General features: G+C 39.7%; 1 protein-coding gene across 1 annotated transcript in view; it reads right to left on the reverse strand.

The window, feature by feature from the left end:
* The window catches only part of MTUS2 (microtubule associated scaffold protein 2), a 319109-nt gene that overhangs the window by 270115 nt on the left and 31706 nt on the right, over positions 1 to 17288 (reverse strand). Inside the window, exon 3 of the mRNA XM_082074597.1 lies at positions 17131 to 17196. The gene's annotated coding sequence lies outside the window, so the exon portion shown is untranslated. The remainder of the gene's footprint in view (positions 1 to 17130; positions 17197 to 17288) is intronic.

Raw genomic sequence — 17288 nt, forward strand, 5'->3', positions numbered from 1 at the left:
TAATCACAGCTTCTAGAAAAACATTGCTGATTTGCTTCAGAAATAACCATCTTTTATCTCAATAAACCTGCATAGATAACCCTTTTTTGTCTAATATGAAAGCATCCAAATAATACAGTTATTGTATACCACAGACCACACATGCAACAAGGTAAGACCACTATCAGAATCAGTTTTCCTCTAATATCTATATATATAATTGCCACTACAGAAGCAACTTTGACAGAAGAGCTGAATTCCCACAAGTTTTGTGACGGTCAATGACCAGGGAGAGGAGTGAAAGCTCTGTAAGGAAAGACTGAGAAAAGGCTGTAAAGTAAAATTTAACTTCATGTGACAATAAAGTCTTCATGGGAAAGAGATTTTCCTTAATGACAGGAAGGCTGCAACTCAAAAAGTATTTTATGAGACTCCAAAGATTTCTCTCCCATGCATGGAATCTGCATGTCATCCAATAAGGTGCAGCTGTACTGATGTTTCCCCAGCATTTACAGTATCACTAAGAGCTCTGCCACATGTGGCTCATCTGATGCATAAGGGTGTAGTATGACTAGTTCACTTTTTAGCTGAGTTATGAGACACAAGCCCAGCAGAAACCAAGTTTTCCATTAGTTATTCTGCAAGATTTGTGATCATTAGCATAATTCTGAAGTCTTGAAATGCATAAAATTATAATCTGGTTTTAATTCTACAGATTTTTAATGTACATTGCTTCATGTACATGGTACAGTTGATGAATGCTACAGTTTCATCTGCTCTTTTAAAGGGATTTTTTTTTCCTGAATCAGTGTGGATTTGCCAACTTTGAATTTCAGAGAATGTCCCATTGTTTTTGTGTTAGAAAGCAGGGAGAAGTAGAGCTCCCAGTGCTCTTAAACAAGTTCTCTAAAATTGACTGAACACAGTAGGAAGCATTCCAGTTAGTTCAGAAACAGCTTAGTCTTCCCACCCTTATCTTTGCTGATACTCTTATTTGGACATGCTGTATAGTTTCCTGCATTTAGAAGCATGGAACTTCTTGTTCTAGCTCCAGCTTTAAGGACCAATAACTCAAACATGGCACAAGTGAAGAAACAGGAGCATGGGGATGTCCACCATCCTCACAAATGGTGGTGAATCACACCAGTAGCAGATCTCTGGTGAGACCCAAAACTTCCAAACACACAGAGAGATGCTCTAGTTACTAATGTCCTCCTCTCTAGCTACCTCCCATTGCCAGTTCTGTGGATGCTAAAATCCAAAGTGTCCTGCAACAAAAACAACTTCAGTTCACTTATACTGTCATTGAAGCTAAAATTACTCCCAGCAGCATAGAGAGATTTTCCCCTGAAGGACTGGTTTTCCAGTTCTAATACTAGTACATGTTACTTGTATTGAAGGAACTAATCTAGTAGTACCTGGATTCAACCTCCAGTAATGCTTGGTATCAATTAAATATTTCCAGATGCCTGAGCAGAGCCAGTCTAAAAGAGTACCCATGCAATTAATGAGTGCCATGCATTCTTTTCAGCGCACATGAAAATGGGTCAGCAACATTTTGAAGTGTGCACATGATCCTGCCCTGGGGAAAAGAAGTATAGAAGATGATGTCTTGAGATTATTTCCTGCTCTCCACTTCTGATTTTACAACATACACCATTGAGATAAAGCCTATGTTGGTCAGTATCTCTAATGTACTGCAGACCATTCCACCTTCCTCTTTGAAAGCTTCTGTTGGTTCCCAGATTTTACTTCTTCCCATTCCTTAGTCTCCTTCCAATCTTCTAATCTAATTATTATCCTTGGTCTGTTTTCTCTAACCTCAGTTTCATACCTTCGCTTCTATATTTCCACTTAAATTCAAACCATGCTTGCGATTATACTGTACTGATTGTTTCATTAAATTGTGTATCAAAACAAGTGATAAATACCATTCTAAGACACAGTTGAAGCTTCCAAGGATTCTCTTGCACAATTAGGCTAAATTAGCTATAACAGACCTTGCTAATAGATTTCATTTTACTCACTATACCTACTGTGGCTTAGCGTCATGCCCAAAGACACTCTGACACTAATAGTTAACCAGTGCAAATTGTTCAGTTTCAGACTTGGTGAGCCAGATATTTTTTAATGTTATTTCTACATAATTCCCAGCAGCCAAGGGCAGAGCCTGTGTAATGATGCATGTCATTCACAGCACCCTCGTGCAATCTGCAGAGCTGGGACATGCCAGCAGCCAGTCTGCTAAACGATCAGTTAAGAGCGAGAATGAAGAGTTGAAGTTGTGCAAATAAGAAGCATTCATGTAGCTGGGACAGGAGGCATTAGTCACTACGCTAACAGCATATCCTGACTACAAAAAGGACCAGAGCATACACAGATCAAGGTTCTGCTTATCACTGATATCAAATAAGAGGATTACACATTGCATGTAATCAGGGATGTTTTCATATTCACTCTTCTGCATGTCTCAAGCAATTTTCTCTGGCCTTGCAAAAGTGAGCACTCGAGATGAACTCTTAGAATATGAAAGTTAATAAGCAGCAGAGATTGCAGAGTTTTGCTAGATCTGTGGAAAGGTGACTTCTCAGCAGAGAAAAAGACCACTTCTGACCTCTAAAGATATTTCATAGAGTGCATATTCTTATTACAGCAACAACATAAAGATTGCATAAACTCTTCCACCTTACTTTGATGACGAAATGCATACACTTTATTGGTCTACAGAAGACAGGCTGTTCCATTATTGACTATGGGACCAAATAAAGGAAATGGTGTCTGGAAGAGGGTTTGTGTTTGCAGACTAATACACAAGGCTCAGCTTTTGCACTAGGAATGGATACTAACTGACTTCTCTAGTGATGAGCAGCTATTTATAGTTTTAGTCAATTAAAAGCAGAGAGGAAGCTCTGCCTCACTCTGTTGTCTCACAGGGTTGTAGTCACTCTCCTGCATTAAAAGCAACATGTCAGCTCCAAAGGATGACCGTGGCACACTTTCAGGAGGTGTTCGGGAAAAGGAACCTCCTTATAACATTCTCGAATCATGTGTAAGCAACCACATATTCTGAAAAGAGCAGCACCAACTCCAAGGGACTTCAAAGTCTCAAATAAAAGACCTTGCCCTGGTAAAACAGGTGTCCATACCTGAATGTGATAACTCAGGTATAACATCACAGTAAGTTGCTGGAGCTGCCTCAGTGCAAAGTGTGACAAGACATCAAGCCCCAAGCAGCTTTCTCGCTTATTCATGACCAATATTCTGTTGTGATATACTTAATCCTGAAAGTCCAAAATGCTGAAGTCAATCCATACGATTCATTTAATAGGTCATTCATCTTAGATAAGAGATTAGTTATTACCAGGAAAGGCTTGTGTCAAAGGACAGAAAACCATATTTTCTAACTTCCTTGCTAGTGATTTTTTGTAGAATTAGAAAAAGAAAAAACTTAGAACTGACCCACCACTGTTGATCAAGCACAAAACTTCTTACACAGCAAAACTATTTTACCAGCATTTTTACTCAGCTTCACCAGCTGACAATCTCTAGAGATACAAGCAGTGAAGTGTAACAAAAATAAACGTGCTGTGGGCGGCACATACAAATGGTTGATGAGCAAGGCATTAACCTGGCCAAGGATCCGGTGAAGATGTGAAGGGTTTCAGGACTGAGGATAAGCACTTTCTGCTGTCTCTGCCACAGAGCAGAGGCAGCAGAGGAGGGTCCATGGCAGGTGGTGCAGCAGGCAAGACCAGCCAGGAGAGCAGCGCACACAGCTGTGACAGGGAAGCAGTTACATCAGAACTGGGCCACTGACGAGCTAAGGAACACTACAGGAAGAATGAGAGGATTTGAAGTAGGATGATGTGCAGGGAATTCCCTGCTGTGAGAGTGGGTAGCAAGTAGTCAGCTGTGCCCTCCACACAGAGAAATGTGTATAGAAAAGGAGTTAAAACATCTATTTTAGGTACATGCCTTGAATACTGATCAGCCATTCTCAGAGAGGAACCAGAGATGGGCTGAGGTGCACAATGGCACAGCAGGAGATCAGGCAGGCCAGGATTAACAAGGTTCTCTTGGAAAGAGCTGACCTAGCAGTGGTAACTGCAACTGTGAAAGGTGGTCAAACCAGGTCAGTCCCAGCCAGAAAATAAAATGAAAACCCCATCCCAAGGATGAAGAAGAGAGGATGGATTTATAAGCTATAGCTGGGCAAAAACTGCAGCATGTTTCCAAATAAAATGGATTTCATGTGAAGTGCAGTGTCAACAGTAGGAACTTAAATTTGAGAACATTTGATTTCATCAAGCAAAAAAGCTGCAAAAGTTGAGGAAGAAAATGTGGTAGGTATGGCAGTGTCTGAAGACACCCATTAATAGTAGTAAAAAAAAAAAATCTGAAAGCTATTTCCTTCTTCCTTTACCAAAAGGTAAGTTTTCCCTCTCCCTCTTGCCTGTATCCAGACTTGCGTGGCTATGATACCACCTGACACCATTTCAGGTCCTAACTGAACCAAAACATTATTTTCAAGGCACCTCAGTATGAATCTATACACGCTCCATTATAGTTTGTGTCTTGTTCTCTTCTAATTAGGAGATAAGCCTTTTGGCAACATGACATTTCCTAACCCTCACCATAGTCTTCCTTTTTGCCCAGGTGAAGGAGTGAAAAACAACAACAACAAAAACACAAACAAACAAAAAAAAACCCCAGATCCAGAAGATTTTTACTGAGAGTAAAGCAACTGAGAAGGGCAAAGCAGTCAGGCCAGGAATTAGACCAAGGGAATGGGTAAATTAATTTAGGGAGATCAGGAGAGAGACTCACAAAAGAAAAACCTGGTTCCTGATTTTCAGGGTGCAGAAGATGGTGACAGTCAGCTCATTATCACATCATTTTCAATCATTTGTATGACACAGGGAGAAAATTTTGTGCAAAGAAATTCTTCACATTTGGGGTCAAGTTTGATGTGGGAAAAAAATCTTTGTGTCCTTCACCTACTGCCCCAAACTTCATTCTACCCCTGTCACCACTTGCAATATGAGCAAAGCAAACCCTTTCATATCCTTCAAAGTTCCATCTTCACTGAACATTATCAGTAGTCCCCAGAGTTCTCATTTATACCCTATTACAGTTCTATATGGGAATTAAATTAACAGATGCCAAGGTACTTGCCCAGAAAATTTTAGCAAAGTAGTCTTTGAAATTTAGTACAAGTGGAACACGTATTCACAGAAACAATAGAATAATGTAGGTTTATTTTAAAACTGTAGCAGGTTCATTATTTCCTATACCCTATTCTAATCTAGAAGTAGCACAGACCTTTAAGTATATGAAATATTTATATTACCCTTATGAGTTAAAACTGAGAAATATATACATTCTAAAGCTAACTAAACACCTATACTCAGGCTTCGCCCATTGAAAAAAGTCTGAAGAGGCAAATATCCAAATATATTCTTCAGGAGAATTTGAGAGACAGACTCTCTTTCTTTAAAGAAAAGCTCTTAATGTACTCTTGATCTTTCACATATTGAGAAGTGGAAATACTATTTACTTTTCTTCTACTTTCTATGGAACCAGCATGCAAAGCACACTTGCAACTCCATAGAAACAGCATTTTATGTATAAATCAAATTAATAAACCTCTGAAATTTACAGGAACCAATTCTTAAGGAGCAGCAGGGGCAGACAGAAAAACAAGAATGCTCTTGCAAGTCAGAAAATGGAGGACATGCTCCAAGAGTCCTACAGTTATCTTTTTAATAGTTTATTCTTGCAGTGAAGACCTTCTTTGCCTACCTTAATAGTTAAATTAACTTAAGCAAGAAGCAGCCTGAATCTTTCCTTTAGAGACATCTTTATATGTGATAACTGTTCACACCAGAAGTAATATTTGGATGAACAAAAGGTTCACAATAGAGTTAAATCTGGCGAGTTTTTCTTTTTCAGAAAGTAAAAATTATTATGAAGAATTGTATCCCAGTATTCAGTGATATAATATGAATGAAGATATTAAAGGGAAAAAAATTAAAACCCTTGAGAGGCAAGAAGAGGATCATTGCTGAGGTTTTTTTCTGGGAAACTTCTTAGGCACTGTAATGATTAATCCCAACAGAGGAGCACAGACAATTCCATAAGTGCAGCTCAAATGTAAATAGATGAGATCTGACAAGAATTATTTGAATGTTAGAAAAAAAATATAAATGCCAGACTACAATCCCATTTACTTCCAGCAGGGAAAAAAAAAAAAAAAAAAAAACAGAGTCTACATTTATTTACTTGTAAAAGTCATTAAAACAAATGTGAGTAGAACAAATCTAACTTTGAAAAACACTCTAATTCAAAAATTGAGTCATTCCTCCAAAAACCTCATCATTAAAAATAAATAAAAATACATGATACATTTATTTATTTATTAAATCTTTCAAGTGTTAGTTCAGCCTTGGAGGGAAGTTGCATTTTTTTTTTTCTATCTTTTTTCCCATCAGACTGTAAGGATTAAAAAAAGCTAATACACGTATACATAAATAACATGTGCAAATCAGGCACTAAAAAAAAATTCATAAAATATCTGGACACTCACAGGAAAAAAATAGTAGGATTGCAATGCATATCACTAAAATCTACTAGTGAAACAGAAACTGAGAAAGACTCTTTCAAATTTGGTCCTTATAGCATACACAAGCCATAGCAATCTCTCCATGAACACTAGCTAGGTGAAAAGATGAAAACAAGCTATTTCGGGAAGAACAGAATCCCCAGACCTGGGGCTGCCCTCCCACTACATCCCCCCCCAGCAGAGCAACAGCTCCATGCTGCTCTGTCCTCATCTTTCCCATCTAGTTAAGAAATTCAGATGAAATGTCAGCACAGGGCCCCAGTGGATCCCAAAGTCCTTGAGATGGAGGAGGAAGGGTCACCCTCCATCCTGCACCCCATGCCCAGCTCAGCAGACATGGGCACAGTAAGTGGAGAACAGGGATGCACGCAGAGAAAACTCCAGGAAAGTCTGCAGAGCTCTACAGACTGCAGTGCTGAATTCTGAATATCTGAAGTGCTACCAGCATTCAGACCGGCTAACAGAAAGGAGTCTCCCGTCCTACTGTAAGTAGCTCAGTGATGGCAACTACAGATCTGAACAAGATACAACATTGCCTCAAAAATGCACACCCTAGCACGTACCACTTGATTTATTCATTCTCCAGAACTATCACAAGTTCAAAGCCCTATGTGGAAATATGTGTATCACCAAGATCAATAGTGCTGCCTTTCATATATCAGAACTCTCCAGCTCCACAGTTACTACTTCAGCATATGAAAGATTATGAGGATATAAAGAGATCTGGTTCAGCTTGATGTGTTAAGCCACTAGGAAAAAAAAAAAAAATCAAACAGGAGTGTCTTTGACTCCAAATTACTTCAGCGGTTAACAGAAACCAAACAAGTCAACTGCCATAGCATCCTCCGAGCAGTACTGATATTTACGCTAAAGCATTAGATCATTCACCTTGTTTTTTAACAGCCTTGATGCCAAACACAAACCCAGCCAGCAACAGAGTCACACCATCACTGGTGTAGCAGTCACCAGCAGAGGGCTGAAAGGTCTTCTGACTTTCTGGAGTGTCCTTGTCCAGTTACTTATCAGCTGAAGTTGTGGGGTTTTTTCCCCTATTCGTTATCTAACATTAAATTGGGATTTATATTTATGAAAATACGTAAGCTTCAAAGGGGGAGGATACTGCTTTGGTAGAGACTGCCTACTCCAGCATACCTCTCTTGTCTCTGGCTGCCACAGCCCCTTCACAAAGTGGTGGTTACCAGCTCTTCATCTGAAAAGAAGCTGTAGGATTTGAGAAAAGGAGGGCTACTTCCAGCTGAAAGAGTCTGACAGCCACTTGCAGCCAGTCTCTACCTTGCATTGGTTGAATAATTCAAAAGTCAGTTCCCGCTGAGAAATCATTTTCACTACTGAAAAAAAAAAATCCTCCTCTATCCACTTAAGCTTATTAAAAGTGTAATTCCCACACGTCTTCCAGAGGTGAACACTCTAGCACTACTAGACAAAGAAAGGACTGTCATTTAATTAAGGTAAGTTTTCTTTAAACAGTCTGGCAACACTCCAGTGTGGTCTGGGGGACCATTCACACTAGGGACCACACTCGGTAGCAGCATGGACAAGATCAAATCAGGTTTGGCTCCCGCACACTCCCCCCAGTTTCCCATCACCAGATTTGCACTCCTAACACTCCTCCTTGCTGAGCCGGTGTGCCCACAGCACATACCCTCATTTTTACTCTATAAAAAGTGCTCTGGTGCTCACTATAGTTCATGAGTTTTGAATGAAAAAAAAAAGGCACACAGAGTAATGATGATGTTTTACAATGCACTGAATGCACTGCACAGGGTCCAGAAAAGACACTGGACAGAGTGCTGCAAAGAGCAGAACAACTCCCAGCACAGCGCACCAAGCAGCACAAGTCACTCCCTGCCATGTACCCATCTCTCATTCAGTGGTGTAGACATGGTCTAACGAGATCTGATGAGCTGTCCCACAGGTAACATAACTCTGAGACTTCACAAGATTTTGCTTCACTTCAAAACCATTTGGGACCCTATAAATGTGATGGTAAAAGAACATACCTAGGATGATATTTGAAGTGAAACAAACTGCAACATTGCAGCTTATATTGGACAAGAGCAGAATACAGGTAGGTTATAGAGGCATCAATATAAATGCCACCTATTTCTCCTTGCCACATTCAGTTCACAATTTGATTAAAACCAGAAAGTCATTTTTGCCCTTACCAGGAATTGAGAATTTCTTCAGAAAAACTAAACTTGATAGAGCTCTCACATACATTTCTCTGTGGACCAATATGACCACAAGAAACTCAGTAGTCACCTTCTTGATAAATAGAGCCAAGAATCAGCGGAAATGAGTGTTTCATTTTTGTGGTATCTACCTTTGGAAAACTTTGGGCCACATATGGCTCCAGATAAGAATATCTGCTCAAACATGCAATTTTGTCTGGTAGGCATCCAATCTCAGAAAACCTTGAGTATTGTGGATGCTCGAATATCTGTACCTGTGCATCAGGCATTGGTCTATGATGATGTCCTGGAGTACACAGCTTTACTTCTTTGTGTATCCTTTTCCTGTTTGAGACAGTAAGTTATATAAGCAGCCGTTTTGATGATTCAGGCAGCTAGACAGAACAGACCCCAATTGCCTTCTTTTTAAAATATGTACTTGTAAATTAAGAAGCATTTCAAGATTAGGCATCTGTCCAATTCTTTTTATCATTTAGTGTATTATGCTAATGAGGATACTGTTTCTTTAATTATCATTTGCAGAAAAATTGCATTGGGTCCCTTGATCTTCCTTAAAGCCATCCCTATGCTTGATTCCCCCACAGGCTTTTAATCACACTGCTTCAGTGTGGAACTCTGCATTTGAGAAAAAACTCTTCTCAAAACTGGTTCACTGAGAAAGTTTAAATTGTTTTCTCTCATCTGAGCTATATCCTGTGCCACTTGGCAGCTTAGGAGGAAGAGCTATAAGACTCAAACTAATACTAGCTTATGCACTAAATGCAGCCTAATGCCAGAACCTATTATACTGCATATGTAACGAATACTAAATGCCAGGACTTGTCAGAGCTAGAGAGACAACTGAAGTGAGCTATAAAATAATACTGTGAAACTACAGTAGAATTCAGTAAACCCTATCCAAGCCTGGCAGTGTTCAAGAAGAGACTGGACAACACCCTCAGATACATGGTGTGAACTGTGGGGTTGTCATACTCAGGGACAGGAGTTGGACTCAATGACCCCTGTGGGTCCCTTCCAACTCAGGACATTCTATGATTCTAAAAGCAGTTATAATACACACATCATCAGCTGTTAACTTCATTATGCAAAATTACCCATACATGATGTTCATGGGCATTTGTTACTAGTCAAATGGCTCTACCCATTTAGTTTCGGTGTAGTTTTCTGGTTGTCCTGGTAGAGGTTCCTGTAACCAAACCCCTAGCTGGGTGGGAGCCCAAGGCCCACTGGGTGTACAAACCCACCCCACTGGTGGTGGCTCTCCTGCACCCCTGAGCTCACCCCACAGCATCGCCATAACTGTGCACTGCCAAAACACAGCAAAGGCTGCCCACCTGGTCACCACATCAGCGTCCTCCTGTGTCCATCCACCCATCCTGGAAGCAGCCCCACCAGGGGGTGGGGAATTCACCCTCTGTCCTTTGGAGATAAAGAGTTGCATAAACTTGTCTTCCGAAGGGAGGAAAATCCCATCTTCTGAGTCACCTCTGGAAAAGTGCTGGCTTCAGCCTCCAAAGCAGGCTCAGAAGCCCCCAGCATTCAGATGAGAGGTTGTTGGCATTTTTTGGTTTCAGCAGCAGCCACCTTTGAACAAGCCTTTGGGTATTTGCTTCACTGCAGCCCCCAAACTATTGATGCTTACCAAGTTAGTGTCTCATGCAAGCTGAGCTGCATATGAGTGATAGATAAGGATGCTAGGGATGAGTAGCAACTCCCTAGGCCACTACAGAAAGGAAGAAGAAGGAAGGTTTTTTGGGGGGATTTTTTTATGTTCTAGCACACACACTGCTACGACAAAATGTATACTCCAGTTACGGTATGCACATTTAGGGCTTAACTGGAATATATATTTCATGCTTTGCATTCATCCTACAGTGAAACTGAAAGAACTACTGCATTTTGTTAAAGCTAAGACCCAAACTGCACTAACATCTTGAAGCAAAGTATTTTACAAATATTCTGACATCTTATCTGTTTTGCCATAAAATTGGCTTATACATGATTAATTATGAAAAATAAGCACAGCGTGCTTTCATGCAGTTTTACTTTGAAATCAAGGTCACACTTTGTTTTGAAATTCAGAAAAAAACAGTATAAATAATATAATTAACATATCAGAAGATTCTTTGCAAGTAACTTTATTTAAGCAGGCTAAACCAGGAGTTTATGAAGTTGTTGCTATTCTATCATTGCAGACAGATAATTTTTTAGCCCTTTTTTATACTTCCATTTTATTTTACTCAACCTTTGTACTGGAAAAATGCTTGGAGTAGCATCCCTCATACAAAGCCACACAACACTGAATGAAAACGGTGTTTTTTTCCCAAAGCATCTACAAGCTGATTCTTCCCCTGTGGACTCAATTCCAGCTAGGATGCTGCTACTTAAAAAAAAAATAAAAATCAGTAATAGTGTGGTTACACATGGAAAACCAGTTACTTAGAGTCATAGAACCCTTCAGGTTGGAAAAGTCCCTTAAGATCATCAAGTCCAAGCATAAACCTAACACTGCCAAGTCCACTAAACCATGTCCCTAAGTGTCGCATCTACACATCTTTTTAAAACCTTCAGGGACAGTGACTCCAACACTTCCCTGGGCAGCCTGTTCCAATGCCTGACAACCCTTTCCATGAAGAAATTTTTCTTAATATCCAATCTAAACCTCCCTGGATGCAACTTGAGGCTATTTCCTCTTGTCCAATCACTTGCTACTCAGGAGAAGAGACCAACACCCTCCATGCTACAACTTCATTTCAGGTAGTTGTAGACAGCCTCAGCCCTTTTCTCCAGGCTAAGCAGCCCCAGTTCCCTCAACCGCTCCTCACAAGACTTGTGTTCCAGACCCTTCACCAGCTTTGTTCTTTTATTTGGGCATATTCGACACATCAATGTCTTTCTTGTAGGGACAGGCCAGAAACCAGACACAGTGTTCAAGGTGTGGCCTCACCAGTGCTGAGTACAACTTCCATAAGGCACCTGAATACATCCAGTAAATAATTGTGCAGATTTTCTACCCAGGATAATCAGCTGCCCACATACTTTTGTGCTAAGCACTATATAGTAATGGGAGATGCAGGTCTCAGGCATTTGGGTTTGACCATCTCACACAAACCATCCTATGCGCATACAGCTCCTTACAAACCCTCACCCAGGGTATATGTGCAAGTCAGTTCTGGTGACGGAGCAAGACCATGTGTTGAGAAGCAAGTTGCTCCAAATAGTATGAAGCCAATTTCCACATACATGCTGTTTTAACCAGGTAAATTTTAGTAACCTGAGCAACAACCATTTGTTAAGAGTATATCTGACTTTCACAAAGCATAAGAGAAGAAAATGTATCAACTTTTGACCTCAGCTCCTGTCCTTTCCCTCTGCCTCAGCTGCTCTCCAGAGCCAGCCCCAAAGCCAACCATAGCATGAACTCTGTCTCATGAAGTTTACCTTCTCTGCCCTCTGCTACCATTGCAGAGCAGCCTGGCAGTGACCACAGGATTGCAAAAGGCCATGTGGACTGGGAGCTGCTGACTGGAGGTCTGACTGACAAGTAAGAGCCTCCCCATGTCAACATGAATTGTCAAAAGAACCGTGATTCATGTATTACAGAGCTAGAAATAGAAAGCAATACTTCCCCTGTGCTGGTGATATTTGAATAGCTTCTTTTTTAAAAAGGGCAAACAATTCGTTCCACTGAAAGCTTGCTTACAACAGCAATGACTGTGCTCAATTTCAATAGAAATTAGAATGGCCTTTTTCAAAAGGAAGCTCAACTCTATTAAAGGTTAAGAAGGTAACAGACAAAAACACAAGATAAAAATCAACACTAAAAACCACTGTACTTATTTAAGAGAAACAGGGTGTGCAGAAGATAAAGCCATGGATACAGCATGTGCAAAGAGAAAAACAGAATCTGGAGTACTGGCAAATGACAAGCTGAGAGAGAAGCTAAGTCTGCTAGAAATCCACCAAATGAGGTAAGGGAATAGAGTGAGGCACTCCTCAAGTGTATATCCTTGAAGCTATGAAAATATTGTCACATTGAATTTTATTGTAGCAGAGAATCTCTTCTCAAAGAACCACTTTACTAGTAAGAATTGGGGAAAGCCTGCAAGTTCTAGTTCATGGCTTAATACAAGAAAATAGTGAAGCCAACTCTAGCTAATGTTATATTGGACTCCTGCTGGATACAGGTGAACCATTTGACTAGAAAATTGTGACTCACTCCAGGCAAAGGGCAATGCTCCAATTTCTTTTGCAATTGGAAAACAATGTCTAATCTTGTTTGTATATTTTGGAATTACAATTTCTCAACCCCAAAAAGAAATAATGAGCAAACCTGAGTAGGGGGAAACGGTCACACAAAAATATAAAGAGGACCTGCTAAAGGATGCTTTGTTACATGTAAAAAAAAAAAAAAAATCATTGCCATGAAAGGAAGCTTTTTTTGTTTGAAGAATCCTGGCTAAGTAGAGTGACAGAAGCAGCAGAGGAACCTGTAAAACAAACCCACAGTACATAACAGATGGGGAAAACAAGGCACTGATATCAATGAATACAAATTAACATTGCAGAAATACAAGCAAGCTATGGAAGCAAAAAAAAAAAAAAAAAAAGTTAAAAGCTATGGTGGAGTTTATGACAATAGGAGTTCCTCCCTAAATGGAAAAAGAATAAGTGAATGCCAAGCAATGACTTCAGTAAGTCATTCCAGATAAAAACTATCAAATGATTCAGAAAAAGACATATTTGACAACTACTTCTACTTCGTGTTCAGAAAGATGCAAGATGCTGTATTCACATCTTATAGTGACAGTGACATACCTCCCATGCCATCAGTAACTGGAGAGAGTTTTAAATACTCCCTCAGTTAAAACCCTGTGTTCAAGAGTTGAGAGCAGATGAACTAATAACTTTTGATTCAGTGACTGCTTTTAAGAAACACAGGAACACTAGAACTTCCTGGTCACCAGAAAGAGTTAATACCAAAGCGGTATTTAAAAGGGTTAAGCGGAATAACCTAAGCACCTATCGAACAGTTGCACTGACATCAGTAGTAAGCAACAGCAGGGAAAGGTTACCATGGGACACAATCAATAAGGCACTGAAAGACAGTAGTATAATTAACACCAATCAACACAGCTGTACGGAAAATAGACCTGGTCATGTAAATCTGATCATTTGTATGCAGTTACATCATTTTATAATGGTAGTGTGCTGACAGGACATATTTCTAGTCCTAATTTCACACTATGCAGCAATTTAAAGTCATGCTATACATAAAATCCTGAATTAAAAGATTCATCATACTACAACATGGCTCATACTAAATGAATTTCAAAACCTGCTAACTACATGGACAACTAATTGGAAAATCAGCATCCAGATAACAGATTCCTTGTCAGTACGGCAGGAAAAAAAATAGGTACAAAATTTAGAAGCCAAAAAGATCTACAGACTGCCCTGAAAAGCAAGGTTTATTATTTACTGGAACAGTTTACCTGTGAGTAGATACATTACTACTGGTACCCTTTAAATCAGAACCTTGATCTGTTTCAGGAAGATATGCTAAATAAAGAAAAATTAAAGGACTATTACTGATATAGCCTCAATTTTTCTGATGTGAACTTAGCAGACAGTAAGAATAGATATTCTTGTGGTCCCCTCTGGTCTTTAAATTTATAAGCCTAGGAAACAATGATCCAGACATTATTAATTCCTCTGGAATTTAATGAACTAAGTGAATCACGCTTAATCCATCTGATACAATATGAAGTGTCTTGAGTGTTTCTATGGGTTTTCAACTGTGATCCAGTGTTAAATTACTGGATGACTGTAAAATTATTATCAAGTCACTTCCCTGAATTCCTGATTTTTGGCTGAAAGCAGAAAAAAAAACCATTTCACTAGCTATTTGCAGAAATACGGAAGTATTGTATCAAACTCTTGACCCACAAATTCCCATGTAGACCACTTCGACCTATTCCTTAGCATTACTTAAAAACCACACACACAAACCCCCCCCCCCACACACACACACACAAAAAATCACACATATTTCCTATCAGAACAGTATTTGCATGGTGTGTCAGAATGCCTCCCACCAGGTACAACTGTGACTGTAATGCACTGTAACTTCACACAAATCTCTCTTAAACAGGGTGATGCTCTTGTATACCCATCATCTTCCCACACAGTACTCCAAGATCAGTACAAGAAACATAAAAGTCACATTATCTCCACAAAACAGACATTATTTTGTCCTGTCTATTTGAAACAAAACACAGGGGTTTGAAAATGCCATTCTCGCAGACAACTCTGGAACAGGCCAGAAAACTTTATTCTCTTGGGTTTGCAACAAGTGCTCAAACTCCAAAATAGCCTTCTATGTTTCTTGCTCTATTTGACACCTACTTCTGGCACAATTTTCCCCTTCAGAAGCTGAGCATCTCTAACACTTATCACAGCAAACTCATTTCAAAGATTCACAAAGCTTTGTTCCAGATGATGGCCTTCAATTTTCAATTCCTCTGGCCATAAGGAATCAAAAACTTCAAGCTGCTTCTCACAGGCCTTACTTTGAATACCATTGACATGTTCTCTTCCTTTCTGAGCAGACAAGTACTCAATACCTGTTAGCAGTGAAACAACATACCTTATGGAAGGGCAGGCTTTAATATGATGTTTTGGAGAAAACTACTAAGAAATTACTTCCTCTGCCTTTTTTTTTTTTTAATCTCATTTAAATGTTATTACAGAATGCTGGAACATTTTACAATGCCATTTTTTAAATATTGACATAGTTCTTTTCATAACCACCATTCAAGCACTAGAGTCCTCAACCAAACTGGGAAATCCACAGGCATATATAGAAAATTAAGAATACTCAGCAAGATTCATCTGTATTTATCACTTCAGCTCATTCTCTTCCAACTCTGTAGCCAAGTTCCAAATCCAGCATCCAGCCTTTGATCTTGCCCCATTGGCAACAGTGAGAAAGCTGTACACAGGAACACTCTTTGTGAGGGTCCAAACAGCAACTCCCTCCCAAAGAGTCATACAGCTTTAGCCTCACTGGCTCAGTTACAAGACTTACAACCCAGTAATTAGAGACAGAAACAGTTATAACTGCTTATAAACCAGAAGTCATTTGTATATGGGAAATGCACAAAAGGCATTTTTGTACGTCCTTCACATCGCTCAAGGCAGTGTCCTGCAAATGTTCTCAAATGGGAGATGTGCATTGCACTACACCTTCCCTTCTTTCGTGTGGGGCAACAGTGCTGGAGAATCACATGCCACCTGCAAGCCCATAAACATGGGATTTCTCTCATTTGGTTTAGCCACCTGACTGCTGCAAGACTGTAACCAGATGAAGGTGCCACCCAGAAGACAGTAACACACCAGCTCGCCCATTTTACAGCCAAAACTACATCATCTGTGACTGAGCATGACTGCTGCCAGAAAAACAGCTTTTGACTGGATAATGGATGGGATATTTTTCCCCAGGCTCCTCTGACCATACCAGTTCCTATCACAAAGCACTGTCCCCAAAGGCATCTCCATGTATGAAGAATTCCTTGAAAGCTGGGATCATGCTATGCTTGTGTCTGCTTCACCTTTCCAGCCTTGCCAGTCCCTATCTATCGGCCAGGCAGCCTGAGTTGGAGAGGGAGACAGACATGGTAAGGGATTTCCTACGTTGAGAATCAGAATGGAGGGAATGTATTTGCCAATGACCTGAGTTTGCTTTCTCTTTGATCCCATCTGCTTTCTGCCCTTAGTCTGCTTACCACTGAAACATCACCCCAGGTAAAATATCATTGCTGACCTCCCAGAAGCTTCAGCATGCATTGTTATTGCTCATAACTGAACAGAACCTCATGCCACCACAACACAACTTTACCAGGATCCATGTCACAGTCATTTCCCAGCCTACAAAGTTATGTCTTCCCAAGTATGAAAAACTACCTTCAAATATTATCATATTATCTCAAAAAGTAGACAGATTTAATTTAGATATATAATACATTTGTTTAGATATTTATATTTTCAGTTTATAATATGCCTACCAGACAGAAATAAAAAACATTAGGAAAACAAACACCTATATTTGTTTGATAATTCCCCCCCAGTAAGAGTCTCATGGTCTGTTCTGAAGTCACCTTTATCACCATTGTTTGTTTATAAAGTTGGTAGAGAGAGTCTTCATTGGATATACGAGCACTAATATGAAAATCAAAGACAACTTGCAGAAGAGTTATTTGGTGGCAAATACATTTAAAAGACCAAATCAGATAATAATATGGAAGACGAACTTACCCAGAATGCTTGAAAAACAAATTTCACTTCCATTAGTGCCCCAGAAGACACTCCCTGGGTGGAAACCTTTAAAGAAACAAATAAAAGACTCATTAGAATTAGAGTAGGTAACAAGGGCAGACAGCATCAAGTCTTTTGTAAACACAGTGCTCAAGATT

Source organism: Streptopelia decaocto (assembly GCF_964273445.1).
Source record: "Streptopelia decaocto genome assembly, chromosome: 1".
Lineage (NCBI taxonomy): Eukaryota > Metazoa > Chordata > Aves > Columbiformes > Columbidae > Streptopelia > Streptopelia decaocto.